The following is a 6,000-nucleotide window of genomic DNA, read 5'->3' on the forward strand; positions in this document are numbered from 1 at the left end:
ACGCAGGGTCACAGGACTAAAAAGGAGTGGAGAGAATTAAAACCCAGGCCTTAAACTCTATGGTAGGCATTGTTGTTTGCTTCTTTCTCCCTTTCAAAGCACCCTAATGTTGTTCTTCTCTGGGGTTCAACACATACATCAAGATTATTCTAGGGCGATTATGATCGTCTCCTTCCCTTGCCTGTGATTGCTTAATGCATGGACGTGTGATTCACAATTCCACCCAATGAGAAAAGGGACAGTCTGCTGAGAAGCTCCTGGGGAAAAGTTCCCTTCTTGCCTCTCTGCCTCTGCACATCACTGTAAGGGTGTGACACCTGGCACTATTGCAGCCATCTTGTGACCTTGAGAACAAGGAAAGATGAAAAGCATCTGGATCTTTCATGATGCTGTTAAACCAGTGAAAGAACCAAGCTTAGGGCAGACATAGCCTAGACCTCTTGTTATGGGAGATACTAAGTTCCTTATTATTTCAGCACACTGACTTCAAGTTTTCTGCTACTTGCAGCCCTGACTGATACTGACTCCATTCAAGGGCTCCTGTCACTATAGATACCAGAGCCAAGCATTATGGGAGATATACTAGTTATAAGAGGGGAAAGTCCTGGTCCCTCTCCACACTGTGCCTATTCCAAGATTAGACATTCAATAACTATTCAATCTATATTTGATTACGTGATTCTCCCTTTGCTCACCAGTTACAGGGGATATATTCCCTGAAGACATCTCTCTTCTCTTTACTAAGCCTCACTGAGTTTCAGCCTAATGTTTTGACTGTGCTCTCAACATTACTGACCAAGTCTTTCCCTATGGCCTCCCCCCACATCTGAAGATCAAGCTAAAAGAAAGGTGCTTGCACTTGGCCCAGAGAGACCATCATTGAAACTCTGCATTCCTAAATATTTGTTCTTTGAAATGTCTTTTTCAATTAGATCTCATCCAAATGTTTGAGAGTCAGGCTGAATTCCAACTTCCTGCTCCAGAAGAGACATGTTGAGCCTGCATAATTACTGCAGCCAGTTTTATTTGCTGTAAAAACATAGATTTTTTGCTACTTCTCGACTGTAAAATAATCAATAAATAGAATCCAGATGAAAAATGCCAGCATTTAGAACAACTCTTTTATGGTTCCTTTCTTTTGGGTCTAATAAACATATTGGGGATGAAGTGTGCTGCTACATTCACCCAACCAGCTAAGTTGAAACATAAACTCTCCTCCTGCTGAGATACACCTTAAAGTCAGAAATTTTATAGGAGAAACAGATAGACAGAGTTTCAAAATATGTTGACATGTTCAACAAACAGATCTGTAAACTTGTGGTGGGGACTGCCTCCAACCTCTATCTGTTCACAATGGCTGTTCAGTTTCCCTCTCTCTCCCTTAAGAACACATTGCACAGTTACTGTCAAATGAAACACAGAGAGTCCCATTAGCAGGAGAAGCAATCTCTCTGACTTTCTTTTAAATGAAGAAGACATGCATTTTTGGACAATGACCACCCAGGCCATGGAAGTTTCATGAGGGGCTCTCAGAGTGGACGACACCTTTTCAATTATAACCGCTCTAATAAACCCCCACAGAGCCATGGGGCAAGGAGCCTACCTCCAACGTGCGACACCTATGTATTCCCTAATTATATTGCAGTATATTCTCTCTGCGGGCGCTGATGAAGATAAAATATTCTTTTAATTCTATGGCCTCCTTGGGGGTAAGGGGAAGAGGATTATACATAGGCAAGTTCTGGAAGTTCCTAGAGCAAAATCAAAGCCTTTGTTTCAGGCTCCCCCATTGCATAAATCTCAAGAAAAGAACTCACTTTCCCTTGTTCTGCCACACTGGTTCTCTAAGTGTGGTCCCTGGACCAAGAGGATCAGCATCACTTGTTAGAAATGCAAATTACTGGGCCCACTCCAGACCCGCTGAATTAGAAACTCTGAGGGTGGATCCCAGCAATCTGTTTTTTGACAAGCCTTCTACATTGAAGTCTGAGAACCATTAGTCTACAAAATAGGAAGAGAAGAGCATCATTTTAAAGTAAGAGATCAGGGATACCTGGACTCTATAGTGGCTGGGTTGCCCTTTCTGCATAGCTATCCCAATCTGCAGTCAGGGCTCCATTTACTCATCTGTACAATGGGGCTATAGAATTCGCCAATGGCTGTGGATGCTGGAATTTAAGAGGCATATGGTTACCTGGCACCAGTCTCTATGGATACCTAGCAAGTCCACAGCTGCCAACACTCACCAGCTCCCTCCTGACATCCCTGACTGGCGACTGCAGAAGCTTTGCAGAGCAGCTCTCTCCACTGCCATATCTGAGGTCATCAATGCAGCCGCCTCTGGGTTACCCTTGGCAACCAGGACCTGGGGTCATGGAAGCCCACAGAATCTCCGAATCGCATAGCCAACAGCTTCAAGTCTTTTCACCTTGGAGCCTTGAACCGCTAAAGGGGAGGCTCAGGATTTTCTGTGTTATATTGTCCCACTTCAGCACTTTTTCAGATATTTTTTGTGAATTCGCTTCCACTCTGCAACTAGACTTCAAATACATGGAGGACTGAAGCCTACAATGTCCAGCATCATGAGGTATGGGACTTTGCCTGTCGGGTTCACCACTGTACCCCCAAGACCAATCCTACCACAAAGTGGGAACTCAAGAATTACTTGTTGACTATTCCTATCGCAGTAAATGCCTTACCCATAGTCGGTCCAAAACACTCAAGTATTTAAATTCTAAAATTATGGTTGGAAAGGGACAACGAAACAACATGGGTTTGAACTGCGTGAGTCCACTTACACTCAGATTTTTTTTCCCAATCAATATGTTGAGTTCTGCCTGCCATATCCACAAATTTGGCATCCACGGGTCCAACCAACCGCAGACATAAAACAGTATTTTTCACCCGTGGCTGGGAATCTGCAGATGCAGAGGGATGACTGTATACACTGTCCTATACCATTTTATATAAGGGACTTGAGCTTCCACCGACTTTGGTATCCACAGGGATCCTCGAACCAATCCTTGGCTGATATAGCAAGGAATGGCTGAAGTCTGGATAGATCAAAGTTATTCAGGGGTTTTTACTGGGGGTTAGTGCTCCTAACCCCTGCCCACCATCCCAAGTTGTTCAAGGGTCAACTGTATTTGAAACCCGGGGACGAGCAGAAAGAAGAAAAGGAGAAACAAAAGCCTGAATAATTCCCAGCACCTCGGGGTGCTGACTTCCCAGCCAATTGCTCACCCTACATGTAGAACTATCAGACCTCTGGGCCAGGTTCTGAGCTTGGATTCAGAGCAGCTGGATCTTCTGGGTGCCCTTGGGCTTCTCATTCAAAGGTCAAATTCTCATTTGCCCAGACCCTGCTGTCCATTGATCACCAACTTAACAATTTATGAGCTTTCCTGCCTCTCTCTTAGTTCTCAAACATTGTGCTCCATAATCCTCCTCCCCCAGCTGGAAACCTACCCCAGGCTAATTCCAAATCCTCCCTTCTCCGGGGCCACCCCTAATCCTGCCCCCTCCAAAATTAGTTTCACCTGAGAAGCCTATGCAGGCTTCCTTTGCTATAAACAATGGCTGCTCTTTCCCTGTGGACTGCAGTTTCCGGAGTCTCTGGACCTAAGTTTGGGCACAGGATAGGGAGCAACAAACTGTCACCGAAGTGATTATTTTCTGGGACATGATAACACAGGACCTAACAAGAGAATCCAGAGAGCAGTCCTCTGCCTCTAACCTCATCCATGCCCAGTCCTCAATGACTTGCTGTGGCATCACTGGGAACACTTGTGCTGTGCTGAGAACGTGGTAACATCAGCATAGAATGCTAGAAAAAGCCCTGAACTAGGGATCCCGAGACCTACCTGGTTTACGGTTCCCTCCCAAACTTAACTAGCTCTAAGCCAGACCTGTCACGTCTCTGGACCTTGGTTTGCTGACCTGTGAGATGGGAGAAAGAGGTGGGACTGCAGTGGTGGACTCTGAATTTCTAAGGGCTTAAACAATATCTGAGCAACATAGAGACCTGGTGCGTGGTGTGGAGTGCTCCTGGGAGGACCCCGCCCAACCTGCAGGAAACGATAGCCTAGGGACCCCCTCCGCAAAGCCCCCAGTTTTCCGCCCCACTAAACCTACTGTAAACCTTTCAACAGAACCTCTTCAGCAGCACTCCTACAAAGAGGGCGGCGAAGCCAGGGCCCCGCTGGTTCCGATAAAGCCGCACGGGACGGAGAATCCGGCCTCCTGGACTCTGGGAACGATGACCCGAGCCTTCCAGCCTTCGGCAGGCTCCGACAACCCAGGCCAGCCTCTGCTCTCGGGCCGCTGAGCCGGGCGTTAACTCCTGTTTTCCAGGCAGAGCGCGGGAGGAGCGCCGATGCCCGGGCACGAGTTCCCTGGCCAGAGCGAGCGGAGATGACCGGGAGCCCAAACCACCCGAAGGCTTCCTCCAGCCGCCCGGAGGCCGTGCTCTATGCGTTCCCTGGGGCACAGAACGGGAGATCCTGAAGCCGAGTCACTTTGAAATATTTTTCTAGAGAACATGAGCACGCGGGAGAGAGTGAGACCGGCCTCGCAGCGCGGGCTACCAGGGACAGACCCTGAGAAGTGACTGCTGGAGGATGGAGCCGGGAGTCGGTCCGGGAGAGCGCAGCCGGAGCTCGGAGCTCTGGGAATGATCCAGCCGAGGCTGCGCGCCCCCCGGCTCCCAAAGGGCGGAGGCTCCGTCCCACTCACGGACCTTGACTCCCGCAAGGAACGATTTTGCATTTTAAGTCGTATTTTTCTAACAAATCAAGAAAATGAACCAAGTCCAGGAGGAAGGCGGTTGCGCTCTGCGGCTCCAAGGGGCTACAACCACCACCCATCTCCCCACCTCCCACCCTACGGACCGGGGCTGGAGAGAAGTTGGTAACTTCCGGACCGCGCTCCGGGCGCGCACGGCGAGTGACTCGCTTCTCTTAACTTCGGGAGCACGGGTCGCCGCCCAGGGCAGGAGGGACGTCCAAGGTGTCCACCCAAACGTCGGCGCCCAGGACTTCTCCGAAGAGAGTCGGAGCGACGGGAAGAGAAAGACGTGAAGGGGGTATACGTTCCGTTGAGCGCCTCCAAAAAGCAAAAGCGCGCAGGGCATCGGCTGGGGCTGGGCGCCCGCGAGGCGCTCCGCTGGCCGGGGCGGGGACCTGGCCGCGCCCCGCAGGCTCTGAGCCCGGACCCGGGCCGGGAGGGCGCCGGTTGCGAGGCGCGCAGCGGACGCGCCCAAGGCGGCTCGGGGGTGGGAGTCCCCAGACTCGGAGGGGCGGGTGGGCGCCTTCCCGGGGACAAACGCGCCGCGCCGCTGAGCTCCAGTCTTCCCCAGCGCGGGCACTGCGTCCCGGCTGCGGCCGGAGGGCTGGCGTGTGCCTACTCCAGGGCCACCCTCCTCACCTCCTGCCCGGACCCCAAATTCACCCGGAATTCACCCCCCTCCCCGCTCTAAAGTCGGCTTCGGCAACCCGGACCCGGGCAGGACCACGGGGATCCACGGAGCCGGAGGAAAGTTAGTCGCGAGGCTGCACAGCCCTATCCCGACCCGCGTCCCCCCTCCCCGTACCCCCGGCGGTCCGAAGCTCCGCGTCTTCGCAGTCCCCGCCCAGCCACCTACCTGCTTCCGCAGCCGCCCTGGGCTCGGCCGGCCAGTCGCTGGGTCCGGTCCTCCGGAGCCCGAGCCACGCCGGAGCGCCGGGCCAGCAGCCGCAGCTGTGAGCAACCCGGAGCGGGGCGGCGGGCGGCGGGCGCCGCAAGCGAGTGAGCGAGCCGGCGGGCGGCAGGAGCCGCGCTGCTGCTGCGGAGCCAGCCCCCACCCCCTCCGTCCCTCGGTCCCTCCCTCTCCTTCCCCACCAGCCGTCCTCTCCCCGCTCGCGTCTCCCGCCCGCTTTCCCCGCTCCCCTCCTTTTTTTCCCTCTCTCTCCCTCTTCGGTCTTTTCAGACCCTGCTCTCTCGCTCGCTCTTTTCCTATCTTTT

The 6,000-nt window shown here is 52.5% G+C and overlaps 1 protein-coding gene across 1 annotated transcript in view; it reads right to left on the reverse strand.

Annotated features, from left to right (window-relative positions):
• MEGF11 (multiple EGF like domains 11) overlaps window positions 1–5,753 on the reverse strand; it is a gene marked incomplete at its 5' end in the record, with an annotated part of 356,031 nt that extends 350,278 nt beyond the window's left edge. The window contains one exon of the mRNA XM_079769267.1: window positions 5,642–5,753. The remainder of the gene's footprint in view (window positions 1–5,641) is intronic.
• Window positions 5,754–6,000: the final 247 nt, after the last annotated feature.

This window comes from Cnephaeus nilssonii, assembly GCF_951640355.1.
Source record: "Cnephaeus nilssonii genome assembly, chromosome: 4".
Lineage (NCBI taxonomy): Eukaryota > Metazoa > Chordata > Mammalia > Chiroptera > Vespertilionidae > Cnephaeus > Cnephaeus nilssonii.